This window comes from Papio anubis, chromosome 4 (assembly GCF_008728515.1).
Source record: "Papio anubis isolate 15944 chromosome 4, Panubis1.0, whole genome shotgun sequence".
NCBI lineage: Eukaryota > Metazoa > Chordata > Mammalia > Primates > Cercopithecidae > Papio > Papio anubis.
In genome coordinates, this window is record NC_044979.1 from 153,832,225 (window position 1) to 153,855,695 (window position 23,471).

At 36.3% G+C, this 23,471-nt stretch overlaps 1 long non-coding RNA gene across 2 annotated transcripts in view; it reads left to right on the top strand.

The window, feature by feature from the left end:
• LOC116274570 overlaps positions 1 to 23,471 on the top strand; it is a 59,324-nt gene that overhangs the window by 15,812 nt on the left and 20,041 nt on the right. Inside the window, exon 3 of one of the 2 annotated variants that reach the window (XR_004183339.1) lies at positions 4,264 to 4,530. The exons of the other annotated variant lie outside the window; for it this stretch is intronic. This is a non-coding gene — a long non-coding RNA (uncharacterized LOC116274570). Of the gene's footprint in view, positions 1 to 4,263; positions 4,531 to 23,471 lie in introns of those variants that run through there. 2 annotated transcript variants of the gene reach the window in all.

Consider the following 23,471-nt stretch of genomic DNA (forward strand, 5'->3'; position numbering starts at 1 on the left):
TGGGTACTTTAAAATTGGAGAATACTTTTATTTTTGCATTATTTGAGTAATTAGTAATTATTGAGTAATTTTATCAATATTTGAGTATTTACTAACTCAATTACTCAAATATTTTTCACACAGAATATGTTAAATCCTTTTGAAATCTTATCAAAAATAAGCCTCATCTCTTTTTTTTTTTTTTTTTATTTATTATTATTATACTTTAAGTTCTAGGGTACATGTGCATAACATGCAGGTTTGTTACATATGTATACTTGTGCCATGTTAGTCTGCTGCACCCATCAACTCGTCATTTACATCAGGTATAACTCCCAATGCAATCCCTCCCCCTTCCCCCCTCCCCATGATAGGCCCCGGTGTGTGATGTTCCCCTTCCCGAGTCCAAGTGATCTCGTTGTTCAGTTCCCACCTATGAGTGAGAACATGCGGTGTTTGGTTTTCTGTTCTTGTGATAGTTTGCTAAGAATGATGGTTTCCAGCTGCATCCATGTCCCTACAAAGGACGCAAACTCATCCTTTTTTATGGCTGCATAGTATTCCATGGTGTATATGTGCCACATTTTCTTAATCCAATCTGTCACTGATGGACATTTGGGTTGATTCCAAGTCTTTGCTATTGTGAATAGTGCTGCAATAAACATACGTGTGCATGTGTCTTTATAGCAGCATAATTTATAATCCTTTGGGTATATCCCCAGTAATGGGATGGCTGGGTCATATGGTACTTCTAGTTCTAGATCCTTGAGGAATCGCCATACTGTTTTCCATAATGGTTGAACTAGTTTACAATCCCACCAACAGTGTAAAAGTGTTCCTATTTCTCCACATCCTCTCCAGCACCTGTTGTTTCCTGACTTTTTAATGATCGCCATTCTAACTGGTGTGAGATGGTATCTCATTGTGGTTTTGATTTGCATTTCTCTGATGGCCAGTGATGATGAGCATTTTTTCATATGTCTGTTGGCTGTATGAATGTCTTCTTTTGAGAAATGTCTGTTCATATCCTTTGCCCACTTTTTGATGGGGTTGTTTGTTTTTTTCTTGTAAATTTGTTTGAGTTCTTTGTAGGTTCTGGATATTAGCCCTTTGTCAGATGAGTAGATTGCAAAAATTTTCTCCCATTCTGTAGGTTGCCTGTTCACTCTGATGGCAGTTTCTTTTGCCGTGCAGAAGCTCTTTAGTTTAATTAGATCCCATTTGTCAATTTTAGCTTTTGCTGCCGTTGCTCATCTCTTGAACCAGAAATTGATTTTCTCTATTAACAAATGGAACTTGAACCTCGATATGTGTCCTGAGTTCAATTTTAAACTTCAAATCTATGATATTTGAGTTAAGGGCTACGTTTGCCAAATTGTGTTCTTCCATCCCTAAAGCTATTACTTCCAAGTCCTGCCAATTGGAAGATCAAAGAAATACAAAGAAAAAAATCAACATATGATTGAGCTTCTTCACCCCGTCTTCATTAAGAGAATACAGAGTATAATTTAATTCTGCAGCATATATTTGAAAATGGAAAACCAAAAGTGCTGCTAAAGTTGAGCATTATCTGATTCTAACTCTTTTGGAAAGTGGTCATTGTAACTTGGCCAAGTCTACAATAATGGTACACACACCACACACACACACACACACACACACACACACACACAGAGCTATATAAAACCTAGTGTTGTTAATAATAATAAAATGAACACCAAGGGATTCCTCATCCAAATTAAGAGACCCCTTATCTTGATGTCAGTCCCTTTCTCTGATAATATATTCTTCCTCTTCACCAAGGTTAAACACTATCCTTTTTCCTTTAATCATTCTGAATTTTTCAGTTTTTTACTCATGCATTTTTTTCTGAGGCACTCATTGTTAAGTATGGCACGGCTTTAAATGTTGTGCAAGTTCAATCATACTTTATATATTCTGTTATCTTCACCTTGTTGCTCTGTACAGTTGTAAATAATTCATTTTCAGTTCCGAATACTACTATACTGCATCAATATGGCAAAAATGTCTTTTCATTCTAGTCTTGATGGATATTGGGATGTCCTCAGTATCTTACTAATTATTGTGCTTTCAACAGAATACACATGTATAAATTTATCTCAACCAAATACTTATAAGTGGAATTGCTCCATTTTACTAAAAGTTGTTAAAGTATTATTCCAAGAACATTTCCTAGCCTACTCTTTACATAACTGTGTACAAAAGTTTTCCTTGCTGTGCTTACTTGTGAATATTAGGTTGGTGCAAAAGTAACTGTGGTTTTTGCTGTTACCTTCAATGGTAAAAACTGCATTACTTTTGCACCAACCTAAAAGTTACTATTGTAGATTGATATGGTTTGGCTGTGTCCCCAACCTAATCTCATCTTGAATTGTAGTTCCCATAATCTGCAAATGTAGTGGGAGGTACGCAGTGTGAGGAATCACGAGGACTGTTACTCCTATGCTGCTGTTCTGGTGATAGTGAGTTCTCAGGAGATCTGATGGTTTTACAACAGGTTTTTCCCCCTTGTGCTCTGCATTTCTCTTTGCTGCTGCCATGTGCAGGACACGTTTGCTTCCCTTTCCACCATGATTGTTAGTTTCCTGAGGCCTCCAGCTCCATGCTGAACTGTGAGTCAATTAAACCTTTTCTCTTTGTAAATTACAGTCTCAAGTATGTCCTTATTAGCAGCATGAGAACAATTACCTAAATCTTTAAAACGTGCTGAATAACATAATAAAATTGTATCTCAGAATTTTAAACTCTCAATTTAAATGAATAGAAATTCATTTTTGTCACATTATTTTATCATTTAATACATGTACTACACTTTTAATAATTTTATTTGTTAAAGCTGAGTTTTCTTTCTTATTAATCGTAGCAGCACTTTACATATTCTTGGTGTAAGTAAATTGTAATTTAGATCAAAAATATCTTCTCTTAATATTTTTAAAGTATTCCATTGTAATGCATTTTTTTGTTTTTGAGATGGAGTTCCGCTGTGTCACCCAGGCTGGAGTGCAGGGCGCCATCTCGGCTCCCTGCAAGCTCTGCCTCCCAGGTTCACACCATTCTCCTGCCTCAGCTTCCCAAGTAGCTGGGATTACAGGCGCCCACCACCATGCCTGGCTAATTTTTTCTTTTTTTGTATTTTTAGTAGAAACAGGATTTCACTGCGTTAGCCAGGATGGTCTTGATCTCCTGACCTTGTGATTTGCCCATCTTGGCCTCCTAAAGCGCTGGGATTACAGGTGCGAAACACCGCACCCGGCCTGTAACGCATTTTATGTAAAAAAAAAAAAATTGTAAGTTTATGTCCAAATCTATTTTACTTTAAATTTTAATGGTACTATTGATGCATTTGCCTAGGAAACATTTGTACAATATGTAGATTTCTTTTTCACTTTTCCTTTATAATTTGCATTTTCAGAGTCACATTTAGATATTGTTTCCTACACTAAAGACTTGAAAAGTTTTTTTGTGTTTTTAAAAATGTTCTCAATGTGATATTTTGCATTAATGTATTGAATATCCCTTGAATTGATTTTGACTAGGGTGTAAAGTATGACTCCAAATTGATTTATTTCCATATTAGCCCATTTTCCCAGGACTATTTAAGAAAAATCTGCCCTTCCACTGCAAATATAAAATATTCCTGTGTTATTGATCAAGTACACCTATGTTTCTGGATTTCTTACTGTGTTCCATTAGTCTATTTGTACTTATATACAGTACAATACTTTGTAGTATACTATATAGTATTTGTGTAGTATAAATACCATCTATACTATTTATAGCTGCATATAGCTTTATGATGAGTTTTGATAGCTGACATTGAAATAACTTCCAAAGACTTAGTCTTCTTTTTCTTTTCGAAGTATGTTTCAGAAATAGCTTGTCAAAGGCACTTCCATATCAATTTTAGAATTATCTTATTAAGAAACTTTCTCTCTCTCTCTCTCTCTCACACACACACACACACACACATGCTGTCAGTATTAAGTTGAAAATTCAGTTGAAATCTCACTGAATCTACATCAGTTTGGAGAAAACTTTCATATAGTACTACAATACATGAAGATATACATCCTTCTATTTGATTAAATCTTCTAAAGTAGAAAAGCTTTATATGATTTTGTAACTGTTTTTTAAATATTTTGTGATAAATTAATACCTGTCCTGTGCTGCATAACTGCATATATGATGGTGATGGTGGTTCTGTAAGAACTATGTTACTGGTTTATGTATTTACCATGGGATACTTTTTATTGTTCATTTTAGAGTGTTCTCTTATTAAAAAAAAGTTGACTGTAAAACAACATCAGGTAGATCCTTCAAGACGTATTCCAGAAGAAGGCAATATCACAGGAGATGACAGTTTCATGCGTGTTATTACCCATGAAGACCTTCCAGTGGGACAAGATGTGGAGGTGGAAGACAGTAATATTGATGGTTCTCACCCTCTCACTCTGTGTAGGCCTAACTTACTGTATTTGTGTTTGTCTTCTTTCTTAACAAGAAAGTAAAAAAAAATTAGAAATATAAAAAATAGAGTTTACATATAAAGAAATAAAATATTTTTGAACAGCTGTACAATGTGTTTATTATTTTTCTTTTGAGATGCACTCTCACTGTCGCCAGGCTGGAGTGCAGTGGCCTGATCTTGGCTCACCGCAACCTCTGCCTCCTGAGTTCAAATGATTCTCCTGCCTCAGTGTCCCAAGTAGCTGGGATTACAGGCGCGTCACCATGCCCAGCTAATTTCTGTATTCTTAGTAGAAATGGGGTTTCACTACGTTGGCCAGGCTGGTCTCAATCTCTTGACCTCATGATCCTCCTGCCTTGGCCTCCCAAAGTGCTGGGATTACAGGCGTGAGCCACCATGCCCGACCGTGTTTTTGTTTTAAGCTGTTATTACAATAGAGTCAAAAAGTTAAAAAAAAATTAAAAGGTTTGTAAAGTAAAACAGTTACAGTAAGCCAAGGTTAATTTATTATTGAAGAAAGAAGTTTTTAAAATAAATTTTGGGTAGCCCAAGTGTACAGTGTTTACAGAGTCTACCACAGGGTATGGTAATGTCCTACGACTTCACAATCACTCACCACTTACTCATTGACTTATCCAGGTCAACTTCCAATTTTGCAAGCTACATTTATGGTAAGTGCCTTACACATGTGTACTGTTTTTTATTTTATATACCATATTTTTAGTGTACCTTTTTCATTTAACTATATTTAGATACATAAATTCTTACCATTGTGTTACAATTGCCTTCAATATTCAGTACAGTAACATGCTGTACAAGTTTGTAGTCTAGATGAAATAGGCTATGCCATGTAGCCTAGGTATATAGTACACGAAACCATTTAGGTTTGCTTGTGTACATTCCACGATGTTTGCACAATAGCAATGCATTTCTCAGGACATATCCCCATTGTTAGGTAATGCTTGACTATAATTACATTTTCTTACTTTAATAATAGTTGTATTTTTCATCTGTGACAGGTACATATAAATGCAACAAATTTGCTTGTTAGATCTTATTACTCAGACACCTTTCAAATTCCTAATTGTTTCTAATTATTTACTTATAGATCATTTTTAATTTTTATATAAATTATAACATCTGTGAAATATGTATATCAGGTATTCCTTTTCACTCATTTCATAACTTTTTCATGTCTTGTGTTTGCAGTGGTATCCCAGAAAATGTTCAATAGATGTGAAAATGTCAAACACATTTACATATATAGACAATATCAACAGAATTCCTGCACTATTTTACCATTAAATGTGATGTTTCTGTCATTATTGCTTTTGTTATTTTTTTGTAGCCACAACTTATGATATTGACTGAATTCCTTTCTAATTCTAGTTTCTAAAAATTTTACCATAATTAAGATATTTTACTTTTACATGACTTTTCAGCATCTATTGAGGTAATCATTAGATTTTTCTCCACTCACTTATAAATATTATGAATCATACTTTTTTTTAAATGTACAAACCTTGCATTTCTGGAACAATCCCACTTGGTCATAATATTATCTTTTGAAATACATTTTTAGGTTTTATTAGCTAATATATTCAGAGGGCTGTGGCATTAATTTTCATGAGTGTGTACAAGTTGCTTTTAATTTTTTCTCAGCTCTGTTTTTCTTGTATGGAGTTAAAAGTTATACTAACAAAATGAGTTGGAGAATTCTATTTCTTTTTTTTTGTACTAATTTTGTGAATGTAGAACTGCTTACATCTTTAATGCTCAATGGAACTTCATGGTAAGATTACCTGGCTATGGAATTGTTCCTTATGGGTGTTTTGTGATTTCTGATACAAGGTATTTAATCTTATAAGATAATTAAGAGTTTTATATCCTCTTTTATTGTTGAGAAAAAGTTGTAATTTTTAGATATACAACCAACAGTCAAATCTACTGACATAAATGTGTTTATCATTTCTTTTTATTCACCTTTTAAATGTCTACATTATTTACAAATATGACATATATAAGCTCTCAATATTTTTTATTCCTAATATTGTTTGCGTTGTCTTTTTAGTGTGATTTAAATAATTTTTAAAAGTGTTTGTTCATTTCTTTTTTTGCTTTTCCAAGATCCAACTTTTATTTTCTGATCTATTCTATTGTATTTTTAATATCTTTTGTTTTGATTCTAGAGTATAACTTTAATATTTACATATTTATATTTATTCCAAAGATCATTTTATTGTTATTTGTCTAACTAGTAGAGTGGATCCTTTGATCATTAATTTTTAGCTTTTAACTTTCCTTTCTTCCTACCATAAGTAATTAGGATTAAAAATATATGTCATTGTATTACTGTCCTTTACAAGTTTAGATACGTAGTATTGTCTTAATGATTACATATTAAATTACATTCTAATGTTAATTTTTATACCTACAACTTATGAGTTATTTGGAAATATCTTTAATATCCAAATGTGAAATTTTGTAATCATCTGATTTTAATGAACCTTATCTTGATTAATCTGTGGCTGGCAGAAACAGTCTACATTTTACAATTTGATTCATATTAAACAGAATATAGGCAAAACAAAACAAAAACATATAACTTATATAAATAGTTGCAGAAAAAAATTAAAAATTCAACACCATCTCATAAGAAAATATAAACTACAAACAGAAAGGAAATTCCTCAAATTGATAAAGACATCTATAAAAACCTGTTGTCAATAGTATCTCTAATGCTAAGCATTAATTGATATCTCTCTATGAATGAGGAAAAGAAAAAACTTAGCTATTCTCATCACTTTAATTCTACATTGTTCTGGAGTTTTAGTAAATGCAATAAGATAAGTAAAGAGAAATAGCATACAGATTGGAAAGAAAGAAATATAACTGGCTTCATTCACACACAAAAATGCTATTAGAACAAATAGTAAATTTAGCCAATTCATGAGATAAAACATCAGAATGCAAAAGTTAATTACTTAATTTTATTTGTATATGCTAGAGACAGTGGGAAAGAGAACTTTTAAGAAATTACTATTTACAACAGCATTAAAAATATGAAGTATTTAGTTTTTCTTTCAAAATATGTTCAAAACATGTTGACTAAAACTGAAAATATTGCTGAGAGAAATTAAAAGTCTAAATCATTAGAGAGATTGACTCTGTCCATTGATTGGGTCACCGACTATTAAGACATCATTTTTCAATAATTTCCTCTCTAAATTCAATAGGATTCAGTCAAAATCTCAGTAACATTTTTAAAGATGTGTAAAGGGAATTTTGAAGTTCAAACAAAAATGTAAAGCATCTAAATTAGTCAAAACTAGTTTGAAAAAATTAAAAAAACACATTTGGTAGACACACAGTACATGATTCCAAGATTTATTCTGAAGATGTACTCATTAAGACAGCATGTTATTGGCAGAAGTACAGACACATTGATAAAACAAAGAGAACAGAGTGCAGAAATAGACACACTGACACACAGAGAGATTCACACACATGCACACATACACACACATACATAGATGTATTTTCTCAAGTGTGTTAAGATAATTCGTCAAGTAGAGAACAACCTTTTTAAACAAACTGTGGTGTAATAACTACTTACCTATGTATTTTTTCTTCACTTTATATGTAAAACTGACGTGGAAATCATCACTGACCTATATACATAAAATCTAAAACTTTAATAATATTAGAAAAAATGCAATGAAACTATCTTTGTGAACTTGTAATAGTCAATCATTTTGTAAACAGGATGCAAAACATAACAATCACAAAATTTTTACTAATATGGAACCGGGCTTTAACAAAATTCAAATCTTCTCTTAGAATAATTATATTAAAGGCCAGACTCAGTGGTTCACGCCTATAGTCCTCACACCTTGGGACGCTGAGGAGGATGGATTGCCTGAGCTCAGGAGTTCAAGACTAGCCTGGGCACCATGGCAAGACCCCGTCAAAACAAAAAATTAGCCATGCATGGTGGTGCGCACCTATGATCCCAGCTGCTCGAGAAGCTGAGGTGGGAGATCGTTTGAGCCCAAGAGGCAGTGGTTGCAGTGAGCTGACACTGTGCCGCTGCACTCTAACGTGGGAGACAGAGTGCAACCCTATCTCAAAAAGAAAAAATTTAAGAATACGAAAGCATGCCAGGAGTGGTGGGTCACAACTGTCACCCTGCACTTTGGGAGAGGAAGGTGAGAGGATTGCCAGAAGCCAGGGAGGATTGCTAAGTTGCCAGCCTGGGCAATGTAGTGAGACCTTGTCTCTATTAACAAGAAATTACTTAAAAAATATAAAAACAAAAGAAAATAGAAAGAACTCAAAAGAAGCATGAACGTATACTAAAAGAATGTATTTGCAACAAATATATCTGACAAAGAACTTGTGTCTGTAATATTAATATGTAAATATACACAACAGCCAAACAATAAGAAAAACATCAACATCTAACATATTTGAACTATACAAAATAAGATATGCAAATAAACAATAAGAACATTTTTTCATCTTCTTTAGTTATAAGAATAATGCAAACAACAAAACCAAACGTAACTTAAACACGACATCAAGAGTTTGCAAGAATATGAAGCAATCTGAAGTTTCCTACATTGCTGGTGGAAATATAAAATGGTATAACCACTTTGGAAAATAGTGTGATAATCTTTTATAATGTTAAACATAGAACTATCATATAACCCATAAATTTCACTTCTTGTTATTTACCCAAAACAAATGAAAATATGTGAGTTCACAAAGACTTCTACATGAATGTTTGTAGTAGCTTTACTCATAACAGCCAAAAACCTAGACAAAATGTTCATCCAGAGACCAAATAAGAAATATGTTAAGGTATATCCACGTGATGGTATGCTATTGAGACATCAACATGAATGAAACTCAAAAATACACTAACTGAATGAATTCAGACCAAAAAAAATACACATTGTATTATTCAATTTATATGAAACTCTAAATGAAGCAAGTCTTACAGTGATAGAGAGCAGACCAGTGTTTATCTAGGGCCAGATCTTGAGGAGAGGTGAGTATGAAGTGGAATATATAACTTTTTCGGTGAAGGAAATTGTTTATTTGTGGTAATGTTAACATGCTTGTATACATTTGTAAAAGCTAACTGAACTGAGCAATTATAATGGGTATATTCTATTTGCATAAATTATACCTAAAATTATTTTTTGAAATGAATAGTATAATATTCTATGTCTGACGGCTGATTTTTTTGTTTGCTTTTTGTTATTTTTTTGAGACGGTGTCTCACTGTGTTGCTCAGGCTGGAGTGCAGTGGTACAATCTCAGCTCACTGGAACCTCCATCTCCCAGGTTCAAGCGTTCCTCCCGCCTCAGCCCTGCTAGTAGCTGGGATTACAGGCATGCACCACCATGCCTGGCTAATTTTTGTATTTTTAGTAGAGATGGGGTTTGGCCATGTTGGTCAGGCTGGTCTCAAACTCCTGACCTCAGATGATCCACTCTCCTCGGCCTCCCAAAATGCTGGGATTACAGGCGTGACCTACTGCACCTGGCCAGCTGATTGCTGTTCACTGTATCTTCTTTGTGCATGTCTGTGCATGCATATTTTGATTTTAAGAAACTCATTTTCATTGAAGCAATTGATGTGAGAATATTTTTGGCTCAGAGAAGTCACTAAGAATTTCCTAGGGAGCAGGTTTTAGATTTTAAATCGGTAAGAATGTTTATCAGATTTTGATGATGCCACATTAAAAATATTCCCCATGCTGGCTGTGGTGTGTGCCTATAGTCTCAGCTATTCGGGAGGCTGAGGGAACAGGGTCACTTGAGTACAGAAGTTCTGGGCTTTAGTGCGCTATGCTGATCGGGTGTGCTCACTACGTTCAGCATCAGTATGGTGACCTGTGGGTAGTGGGGAGCCACAAGGCTGTGTAAGGAGGGGTGAACCAGTCCAGTTCAGAAACAGAGTGCATCAGAACTCCTGTACAGATAGGTAGTGGGCTTGTGCCTATGAATAGTTACCGCACTTGAGCCTGGGTAACATAGTGAGACTCCATCTATTAAATAAAATAAATAAATAAATAAATAAATAAATAAATATTTCCCCAAGTTAGTGACTTTTACAACAAAAGTCATTTATTTTTTCTTCACTATCTTCCGATTCTGCTCTGCTCAGCTCCCGGCTATGGGTCAGGTTTAGGTCCACATCACATGTCTTACTTTTCTCATATCCAGCTTGAAGGTGCATTCTCTCTCTGTACTCTGTAGTTAGGGTACAGATAAAAAGCTTGACAGATGTCATTTCTCTGCTCATTTTCCAATGGTCAACTTGAGCCCCAGCATAATGCTGAAGTCAATGGCCATCCCCATGTCTTCTTTGCAGAGGGTAAGATTTGAAAATAGTATCTGATGATCAATGATATATTACAAAGGTAATGTATATCATAAGCAATTTCCAGGAAACTAAGTTCCCATCTGCTTAGCTTAAGGTACAATATGAGCAATTTTCCTAGTAGTACATGAGCATGGTGTGAGGTAGTGAGGTTTATGTATGCTAGTCATCTTTTTAATGAAGTAGAGTTCTTCGGGATGCTAGTTTTACGATGGGTGTCTTCTTAAAGTCTTTCCCTTGTCATGGATCAGTAAATAACCTTAAATGAATGTGAATGTCAGCTGCAGTTAGTCTCTCGTCTCTTGATCATTGCCCTCACTTATTTTCTGACCTATATACAATTTATTTGTTTGTTATGTTGGCTTACAATAGAACTTAAAAAAAATCAGCATTTTAAACTTTTTTGGAGCATTGGTGAAAATATTAAGTGTGCCACTTTATTGGAAATGAATAGCTAAATCCCTAAGCAGGGGAAATTGATGCTGCAGTGAGCTGAGATGGTGCCACTGCACTCCAGCCTGGGAGACAGAGCAAGACTCTATCTCAAATATGTATATACACACACACACACACACACACACACACATATATATATGCTCTAAACCTCATAAAATGTGAATACAGATCTTATATTATTTACATATTTTCTGACCACTCTGTTTTAGAATTATTCTCCCATATCATCATCTTTGTCTAATTTTAACATGCACTTGCTCTGGTGGCTGTTTCAAAATAAGGTCAGTTCTTTGAAATTAGTTCCAAAGATCTTCATAGGTAATAGCAATTTACACTCTCCCAATGCTCCTGCCACAGTGGTGTCCCTATAACAGTGAAGTAAATTTGAGAGAATTACTTTTCTCCAGGAATGTTAGGAGAGTAGTTCCTACAGCTTTGTAACCAAAAAAATACACAAACACTAACATAACAAGTAGAAGGGGCCAAACTCCTCAGTTTTGAGTTTCAACAAAATGCAGAGGTCTGCTTTGTATGATAACTGCTGTAACACTCAGGTGCTACTAATCTTTGTGCCCACTTTTGAGTTGTATTATCAGGCCAGATGCTCCATTCTGTAATGAATCGGTATCTCAAAAGGAAATGATATTCAAAGGGGAAACATTTACAGAACAAGAAGACAGTTGTTGGAAGCCCTTTACGTGGTAGATATATTCGCAGCCCATCAATTAGGAATATTCTACAAAAACAAACATTGCTAAATTCTATTCCAAGAAATGAGTTTTCTCTGACTAAGGTTATATTTCATTTCTCTAAAAAGAACTATGGACTTCTGTAGCTTGCTACGCTATAACCTCTTCCCCACAAGATTCTTCACAGTTTCTCTAAATAAAATTCTGCCTCTTGGTTACATTAAAGAACAATCTATTTATAGTCTTTGGATTATTTCCAGTTCATCATGATATTTTATGTGCTGTTACATAAGCTTTTATTTTGAATCCTTTTTCTTTTTCAACTTATTGAATCAGATTTTGATTGACATTTGTAAGTGGCTGAAGAACAAACCATAATCCTTAGCTCTCTGCTCCCCTATATCCTCAGACACAAATTTGCAATTATTTGTTGACCCTCTTCATAGCACCACACAAATATGTCCTAACTGCCTTCTGCAGTTTACTTATAAAGATTTCTTCTCTCTCTCTGTCTTTTCTTCTTGGCCAGAAAAACAAATTTTATTTTAATATTATACATTAACTTTAACAACTGGGATTTCTTCATTTCTCATTCTTGAGCAAAGACATGGAATCAACCGAAATGCCTATCAATCATAGATTGAATACAGAAAATTTGATACCTATACAACATGAAATACTATGCAGCTTTTTTCTTCTTTGTAATTCACGATGTTGACGAATGTTTTTTTCATTCTTTCAGTCCTGTGGGCTTGAAATCTCAGATAATTGTGAACCTTTCTTCTACATCTTGAAAATCTATCATCAAACTATTTTATATTAAAAGAGACTTTCATATCTGACCTCTTATTTTCACTTTCACTATTTTTGTTTATACATTTCTTTCATTTCTCCTCAAAAATATATTATTGCTCTATTCATATTTAATTTTTCTCAAACTTTAAGTTTGCAGCCACTTTCTCTACCATTACCAGCTTAAACTAAATATTATTATCTCTTGCTTAGATTACTTCAGTACTTTACCAATAATTCTTCCTAATTCTAGTTCACCATCACTCCTTTTTTTCCATAGTAAATTTCTCGCCTAAAAACCGGAGTGATCTTTTGAAAATAAATGAAACAACGCTACTTTCCTAACTCAAAACCTATTATGACTTTGAATGTCTGTTTTGCCAAAGTCCATATGTTGAAATCTGATCCCTAAATGTGATGATATTTGAAGGAGAGATATTTGAAAGGTAATTAAGTCTTGAGGGTGGAGCCTGCAGGGTGGGAACAGTGCTATTATAAGAAGAGGCCAGAAACTAGCTCAATCTCTTTGCAACATCTGTGAACACAGCAAGATGTCAACAGTCAGCAACCCCAAAGAGGGCCCTCATTAGAACCTGATCATGCTGGCACCCTGATCTCAGGTTTGCAATTCCAGAATTGTGAGAAATAAATTTCTGTTGTGTATAAATCACCCAATCTGTGATACTTTGCTATAGCAGCTCAAACACACTATGACAAAAATCTCAAAGTCCTATCATCCCAGGTAGAATGAATCCAATTGTTTTTTCCACATTGACAAGAGCCTATGGCCTCTGGCTTTCTAATCAACCTCCTCTCCCTCCATATAGCTCCCATGTATATACTTGTGCAGCCACATTGAGTTCATTGTTCCCTTTGACACGTACACTCACACTCTGTTTTTAGAGTAATGGCTTTGCTGTGCCAATTGCCAAGAAGAATCTCACTCCAGAGTCATGGCCCAGTATCTCAGATCATTCCTGTGACCCTCAAATGTTCTTCTTTCATAGGACACTGCTCTACCTATTGTAGCTGTCAGGCATCTCCACTCTCTGATTTTAACCTAGTTTTATTTGTTTTTCTTCCTAAGGCTTGTATACCTAGTATTATCATTTCTTATAGCAGTTATTATAATTGTTTTATATTAGTTTATATTTTATTGTTTTATATTGCATTATATTAAGCAATTATCTTCATATATTTAGATACTATATTCTTTATATCTATTTTACATTTTCACCAAAACGTTAATTCTAAGTTGTTAGAACTTTTGTGAATCTATTTGTTGCTTGAGTTTTATGTAAACAAGTATTGAATAAATGACTGAAAAAATACACACATTTCGCTAACTTTTTTAACCCTCTTGCAGTAACTTCCCAAAATATAGTAAGATCACATAACTTTGCTGCACAAGAACTTTTATCACTCACTTCCTTCCAAAAGTTGAGGGTTAGAATGGCATTGATTTTCTACCACCTCTTACCAGTCAATCCTTTAAGACGCAGCTCTACACTATGATCCCAATATACAAATTTTAGTCATTCAGTACCTGGCAGTTTTTATGTTTCTCACTAGGTTTTGCTATATCCTCTGCATACAACAATTGTCTCCTTAACTCCGGTTTTTGTTACCCTACACATTGCTAAGTATCAACTCAAGTTCTATATTTCATAGGAAACCTTGCCTTATTCTCTAATGAGAGTTGAGCTAACACTGTAGTATTCTCACTGCATTTTGCTTCTACTTCTACCATGTCATGTACATATGTGTATACATATATGTATGCATATTACAAGCACATCCCTTGTAGTATAGTTATTTGCGAGAAATATTGATTTTGTACTAAATAGCAAGCTTCTTGGGAGAGAAATCCATGCTCTATTTATTTTACATCTCCCATAGTGTCCCTTTTGTGGCATGAGAAGCACAGATAGGCATTAAATAAATGTTTACTAAATAGAATAGAATGAAATTTTAAAAATAGAGGGGGATCCGGAAAGATGGTTGAATAGGAACAGCTCCGGTCTGCAGCTCCCAGCAAGACCAATGCAGAAGGTGGGTGCTTTCTGCATTTCCAACTGAGGTACCTGGTTCATCTTACTGGGACTGGTTAGACAGTGGGTACAGCCCAAGGAAGGAGAGCAGAAGCAGGACGGGGCATTGTGTCATCCGGGAAGTGCAAGGGTCTGGGGAACTCCCTCCTCTAGCCCAGGGAAGCGATGAGGGACTCTATTATCTGGCCCAGAAACTATGTTTTTCCCATGGCTTTTGCAACCCACAGACCAGGAGATTCCCTTAGAAGCCTACATCACCAGGGCCATGGGTTTCAAGCACAAAATTGGACAACTGTTTGGGCAAACACTGAGCTAACTTTAAGAGTTATTTTTGTACCCCCGTGGCACCTAGAACCCAGTGAGACAGAACCAGTCACTTGCCTGGAAAGCGGGCTGAAGCCAGGGAGCCAAGTGGTTTCGTTCAGTGGGTCCCACTCCCACAGAGCCCAGCAAGCTAAGAACCACTGGCTTGAAATTCTTGCTGCCAACACAGCAGTCTGAAGTCAGCATGGGATGATCCAGCTTGGTGAGGGGAGGTGTGTCTGCCATTACTGAGACTTGAATAGGCAGTTTTCCCCCTCACAGTGCTAAGAAAGCCACTGGGAAGTTTGGACTGTGCAGAACTCACGGCAGTGTGCAAGGTGCCAGATTGCCTCTCTAGCTTCCTCCTCTCTGGGCAGGGCATCTCTGGAAGAAAGGCAGCAGCTCCAGTCAGCACCTTATAGATAAAACTCCCATCTCCCTGGGACAGAACACCTGGGGGAAGGGTCAGCTGTGGATGAAGCTTCAGCAGACTTAAACTTTCCTGCCGGCCAGCTCTGAACACAGCAGCAGATCTCTCAGCACAGTGCTCAATCTCTGCTAAGGGACAGACGGCCTCCTCAAGTGGGTCCCTGACCCTCTTGCCTCCTGACTGGGAGAAGCTTCCCAGCAGGGGTCGACAGACACCTCATACAGGAGAGCTCTGGCTGTCATCAGGCGGGTGACCCTCTGAGATGAAGCTTCCAGAGGAAGGAGCAGGTGGCAATCTTTGCTGTTCTGCAACCTCCGCTGGTGATACTCAGGCAAACAGGTTCTGGAGTGGACTTCCAGCAAACTCCAGCAGAACTGCAGAAGAGGGGTTTGACTGCAAGAAGGAGAACTAACAAGCAGAAAGCAATAGCAACAACATTAACAAAAAGGACATCCATACAAAAACCCCATCCAAAGGCCACCAGCACCAAAGATCAAAAGTAGATAAGTTCATGAAGATGAGGAAAAGCCAGCACAAAATTGCTAAAAATTCCAAAAACGAGAATGCCTCTTCTCCTCCAAATGATCGCAACTTCTCTCTAGCAAGGGCACAAAACTGGATGGAGTTTGAAAAATTGACAGAAGTAGGCTTCAGAAGGTGGGTAATAACAAACACCTCTGAGCTAAAGAAGTATGTTCTAGCCCAATGCAAGGGGGCTAAGAACCTTGATAAAAGGTTACAGTAACTGCCAACTAGAATAACCAGTTTAGAGAAGAACATAAATGACCTGATGGAGCTGCAAAACACAGCACAAGAACTCCGTGAAGCATACACAAGTATCAATCGATCAAGTGGAAGAAAGGGTATCAGAGATTGAATATCAACTTAATGAAATGAAGCATGAAGACAAGATTAGAGAAAAAAGAATAAAAAGGAACCAACAAAGCCTTCAAGAAATATGGGACTATGTGAAAAGACCAAAACTATGACTGATTGGTGTACTCAAAAGTAACAGGGAGAATGGAATCAAGTTGGAAAACACACTTCAGAATATTATCCAGGAGAACTTCCCCAACCTAGCCAGACAGGCCAGCATTCAAATTCAGGAAACATAGAGAATATCATGAAGATACTCCTTGAGAAGAGCAACCCCAAGACACATAATCGTCAGATTCTCCAAGTTTGAAATGAAGGAAAAAATGTTAAGGGCAGCCAGAGAGAAAGGTCAGATTACCTACAAAGGGAAACTCATCAGACTAACAGTGGATATTTCTGCATAAACCCTCCAAGTCAGAAGAGAGTAGGGGCCAATATTCAAAAGTCTTAAAGAAAAAATTTTCAACCCGGAATTTCATATCCAGCCAAACTAAGCTTCATAAGATAAGCAAAGGAGAAATATCATCCTTTACAGACAAGTAAATGCTGAGGAATTTTGTTACCACCAAGTCTGCCTTATAAGAGCTCTTGAAGGAATCATTAAATATGGAAAAGAAAAACTGGTACCAGCCACAGCAAAAACATACTGAAATATAAAGGCCGATGACACTATGAAGAAACTGCATCAACGAATGTGCAAAATAATCAGCTAATATAATGATGAGAGGATCAAATACACACACATTATTATTAACCTTAAATGTAAATAGGCTAAATGCCCCAATTAAAAAAAACAGACTGGGCCGGGCATGGTGGCTCAAGCCTGTAATCCCAGCACTTTGGGAGGCCGAGACAGGCAGATCACGAGGTCAGGAGATCGAGACCATCCTGGCTAACACGGTGAAACCCCGTCTCTACTAAAAAAAAAAAAAATTCAAAAAAACTAGCCAGGCGAGGTGGCGGGCACCTGTAGTCCCAGCTACTTGGGAGGCTGAGGCAGGAGAATGGTGTAAACCCGGGAGGCGGAGCTTGCAGTGAGCTGAGATCCGGCCACTGCATTCCAGCCTGGGTGACAGAGCAAGACTCTGTCTCAAAAAAATAATAATAATAAAAATAAATAAATAAATAAAAAACACAGATTGACAAATTGAATAAATTCATGCTGTATTCAGGAGACCCATCTCACATGCAAAGACACACAGAGGCTCAAAATAAAGGGATAGAGGTATATTTATCAAGCAAATGGGAAGCAAAAAAAAAAAAAAAATCAGGGGTTGCAATTCTAGTCTCTGATAAAATAGACTTCAAACCAACAAAGATCAAAAAAGACAAAGAAGGGCCGGGCGCGGTGGCTCACGCCTGTAATCCCAGCACTTTGGGAGGCTGAGGCGGGCGGATCACAAGGTCAGGAGATCGAGACCACAGTGAAACCCCATCTCTACTAAAAATACAAAAAATTAGCCCGGCGCGGTGGTGGGCGCCTGTAGTCCCAGCTACTCAGGAGGCTGAGGCAAGAGAATGGCGTGAACCCGGGAGGCGGAGCTTGCAGTGAGCCGAGATCGCGCCACTGCACTCCAGCCTGGGCCACAGCGCGAGACTCCGTCTCAAAAAAAAAAAAAAAAAAAAAAGACAAAGAAGGACATCACATAATGGTAAAGGGATCAATGCAACGAGAAGAGCTAAATATAGTAAATATATATGCACCCAATACAGAAGCACACAAATTCATAAAGCTAGTTCTTAGAGACCTAGAAAGAGACTTAGACTCCCACACAATAATTGTGGGAGACTTTAACACCCCACTGTCAGCATTAGACAGATCAACAAGACAGAAAATTAACAAGGAAAATCAGGACTTGAACGGAGCTCTGGACCAAGCAGACCTAATAGATATCTACAGAACTCTCCACCCCAAATCAACAGAATATACATTCTTCTCAGCACCACATAGCACTTATTCTAAAATCACCCACATAATTGGAAGTAAAACACTCCTCAGCAAATGCAAAAGAATGGAAATCACAACAAACCGTCTCTCAGACCACAGTACAATCAAATTTGAACTCAGGATTAAGAAACTCACTTAAAATCACACAATTACATGAAAACTGAACAACCTGCTCCTGAATGACTACTGAGTAAATAATGAAATTAAGGCAGAAATAAAAAAGTTATTTGAAAACAATGAGAACAAAGATACAACGTACCAGAATCTCTGGAGCACACTAAAGTGGTGTTACAGAGAAATTTATAGCAATAAATGCCCACATAAGAAAGTGAGAAAGATCTAAAATCAACACCCTAACGTCACAATTAAAAGAACTAGAGAAACAAGAGCAAATTCAAAAACTAGCAGAAGACACAAAATAACTAAGATCAGAGCAGAACTGAAGGAGATAGAGACAAGAAAAATTCTTCAGAAAATCAATGAATCCAGGAGCTGGTTTTTTTGAAAAGATTAACAAAATAGATAGACTGTTAGCCAGAATAATAAAGAACAAAAGAGAGAAGAATTAAATAGACACAATAAAAAATGATAAAGGTGATATCACCACTGATCCCACAGAAATACAAACTACCATCAGAGAATATGACAAACACCGCTATGCAAAGAAACTAGAAAATCTAGAAGAAATGGATAAATTGCTGGACACAAACACCCTCCCAAGACTAAACCAGGAAGAAGTCAAATTCCTGAATAGACCAATAACAAGCTCTGAAATTGAGGTAATAATTAACAGCCTACCAACCAAAAAGTGCCCAGGACCAGAAGGATTCACTGCTGAATGCTACCAGAGGTACAAAGAGAAGATGGTCCCATTTCTTCTGAAACTATTCCAAACAATAGAAAAAGAGAGACTCCTTCCTAACTCATTTTATGAAGCCATCATCATTCTGGTACCAAAACCCGGCACAGACACAATAAAAATAATTTCAGGCCAATATACCTGATGAACATCAGTGTGAAAATCCTCAATAAAATACTAATAAACTGAATCCAGCAGCACATCAAAAAGCTTATTCACCACGATCAAGTTGGCTTTATCCCTGGGATGCAAGGCTCATTCAACATACTCAAATCAATAAACGTAATCAATCTCATAAACCGAACAAGTGTCAAAATCCACATGATTATCTCAATAGATGCAGAAAAGGCCTTTGAAAAATTCGACACCCCTTCATGCTAAAAACACTCAATAAACTAGGTATTGATGGATCATATCTCAAAATAATAAAAGCTATTTATGACAAACCCACAGCCAATATCATACCGAATGGGCAAAAGCTGAAAGCATTCCCTTTGAAAACTGGCACAAGACAAGAATGCTGTCTCTCACCACTCCTATTCAACATAGTATTGGAAGTGTTGGCCAGGGCAATTACGCAAGAGAAAGAAATAAAGGGTATTTAAACAGGAAGAGAGGAAATAAAATTGTCTCTGGTTGCAGATGACATGATTGTCTATTTAGAAAACCCCATCGTCTCAGCCCCAAAACTCCTTAGGCTGATAAGCAACTTTAACAATGTCTCAGCATGGTACTGGTACCAAAACAAATATGTAGACCAATGGAACAGAACAGAGGCTTCAGAGATAACACCACACATCTTCAACCATCTGATCTTCAATAGGCATAACAAAAATAAGCAAAGCGGAAAGGATTCCCTATTTAATGAATAGTGCTGGGAAAACTGGCTAGTCATATGCAAAAAGCTGAAACTGGTCCCCTTCCTTACACATTATACAAAAATTAACTCAGGATGGATTAAAGACTTAAATGTAAAACCTAAAAGCATAAAAACTCTAGAAGAAAACCTAGGCAATACCATTCAGGACATAGGCAAGGGCAAAGACCTTCATGACTAAAACACCAAAAGCAACTGCAACAAAAGTCAAAATTGACAAATGGGATCAAATTAAACTAAAGAACTTCTGCACAGCAAACGAAACTATCATCAGATTGAACAGACAACCTACAGAATGGGAGAAAACTTTTGCCATCTATGCATCTGACAAATGTCTAATATCCAGAATCTACAAGGAACTTAAACAAACTTACAAGAAAAAAATGAACAACGTCATCAAAAAAATGGGCAAAGGATGTGAACAGACACTTCTCAAAAGAAGGCCTTTATGTGGCCAATAAACATATAAAAAAAATTCATCATCACTGGTGATTAGAGAAATGCAAATCAAAACCACAATGAGATATTGTCTCATCCCAGTTAGAATGGCGATCATTAAAAAGTTAGGAAACAACATGCTGGAGAGTATGTGAAGAAATAGGAATGCTTCACACTGTTGGTGGGAGCGTAAATTAGTTCGACCATTGTGGAAGACAGTGTGGCGATTCCTCAAGTATTTCTAGAACCAGAAATACCATTTGACCCAGCAATCCCATTATTGAGTATACATCCAATGGATTATAAATCATTCTACTATAAAGACAAATGCAACATATGTTTATTGCAGCACTACTCACAATAGCAAAGACTTGAAACTAACCGAAATGCCCATCAATGATAAACTGGATAAAGAAAATGTGGCACATATATACCATGCAATACTATGCAGCCATAAAAAATGAATGAATACATGTCCTTTGCAGGGATATGGATGAAGCTGGAAACCATCATTCTCAGCAAACTAACACAGGAACAGAAAACCATACACTGCATTTTCTCACTCATAACGGGGAGTTGAACAATGAGAACACATGGACACAGGGAGGAGGACATCACACACCACGGCTTGTTGGGGATCAGGGCTAAGGGGGGCGAGAGCATTAGGACAAATACCTAATGCATGTGGGGCTTGAAACCTAGATGATGGGCTGATGGGTGCGGCAAACCACCATGGTACCTGTATACCTATGTAACGAATCTGCACATTCTGCACATGTATGTCCAAACTTGAAGTACAATAAAAAAAAAAAGAAATTTAAAAAATAGAATGGAATTTCCCGAAAAAATTCAGCCTCTAACGACCTTCTTTGTTTCTGAATTGTTACCGTGCTTTTCATTTTTACCAGCTATTGCATCTGTTTCTTTAATCAATTGTAAATTTCAAATAAGCAGAGCTTCCTCTCCTTCATCTAAGTAACTAGTTAACACAGCACTTAGCACTAAGTAGATATCTAACACATAGTAATTTGGAAAAAAAAATACAATTTTATTTTGTAGAATTTCAGACATGAAAATTAAAGAGTAAAATTTATTGTCTCCCAAATTAACAGATACATGGATTGACTCAGGAAAAGCATGCTTCTTTCCTCATATTATATAGTATTTAATGACAATACTAGTGACAGAAATAATTTTAAGCTATTGCTTTTAAAAGGATAAAAGTAGAATTCATTATAATTTAATTTTTTTATTCCTTTGGATTTCTTCATATACTAATAAGCATTTACTAGATAAAATTTCAGGCAATCTTTATTAATCACTAAATTTCTATATTGTGAAAATTTATTTGCAAAAATTTCCATATTTATGACTTTCTTGGAAACTATTTACATAATAAAAATCAATCAGTGTGTATCTATGTACATATGATTTTAAAACATAAATCTCAAAGATGAAGTTAAATTTTTTTAATCCTGTAGTAGTTATTCTCCCATTGATCTCAATTATCTGGCTCCACAGCATGCAATGTTGCAGACCTTGAGCAATTAGAGTTTTGGCTTTCTAGTATCCAGATTTTCTAGTATATGCTATATTATTACATGTATAATGACATAAGCAATTATATGTGATACTTTTAAAAATTAAATTAAAAGGATCAGTGGAAAAACAAAACAGAAAAGCCAGTAAGTGACTGGATATCAACAAAGTTCTCACTCAGAATTCAGAATTTAAACAGAAACCTAAAAGATGTGTGTGTGGACAAGGTATAGAACAAGTTATAGGCAGACAAAGCTTGAAGCAAGTTCAATTGGGTTTTTTAAATTTAGCTGAAAGCTGCTTCCTTATGTATAAGTTTGGCCTAAAGCTTTCTCCATACATAATGAACTGTAACTCAACTGAATGTATAGGAAGACTGTAACCTACTGTTGTGCCAATCACCGAGTTTCAGGCAATCAGAGGTGGCCAACTGTTCTAACTGCCAAGCTGTAACCAATCCGGCTGTTTCTGTACCTCACTTCCATTTTCTCTATGTCACTTTCCTTTTTCTGTCCATAAATCTACCCTGAGGCAGGGTAGGAGCCGCTCTGAACCTATTCTGGTTCAGGGGCTGCCCAATTTGTAAATCGTACTTTTTTCAATTAAACTCTGCTAAATTAGTTTGTCTATGGTTTTTCTTTTAACAGGGTGTAGGAACAAGATAGCAGAGGCCAGATAATAAAGGGTTTTGTGGTCATTAAAAATTCATAATTTACCCAAGATGGTGAAAAGTCAGGAAAGGGTTCATCAGAAAAATTATATGAGCAGATCTGTGTTTTTGAAAGATCATTATGGTTTAATATTGAGAGAAGAATGAAGGATCTAAACTGGAAGTAAAACATTCAATATTTCAGAAGATAGTAACTGAGAATATTGAGCAGGGTCTGGAATGTGGAAAAAACTACATGTTTGAGATTCTAAAAAAAAAGAAAAAAGGGCCAGGAGCAGTGGCTCATGCCTGTAATCCCAGCACTTTGAGATGCTAAGGCAGGTGGATCATCTAAGGTCAGGAGTTCGAGACCAGCCTGACCAATATAGTGAAACTCTATCTCTACTAAAAATACAAAACTTCGCTGGGCGTGGTGGTGGGCACCTGTAGTCCCAGCTACTTGAGAGGCTGAGACAGGAGAATTGCTTGAACCCGGGAGGTGGAGGTTGCAGTGAGCTGAGATTACACCACTGTACTATACACCCTGGATGACAAAGCACGCGCGCACGCACGCGCACACACACACGTCTCAACAAATTAAAAAAATGGATTATAATTCAGTGATTGGCTGGAAGTTGGTCTGAGAATGAGAAAAGAAAATTGCTAACTCCCATAATTCTGACTGGACAACTATTTGTACTG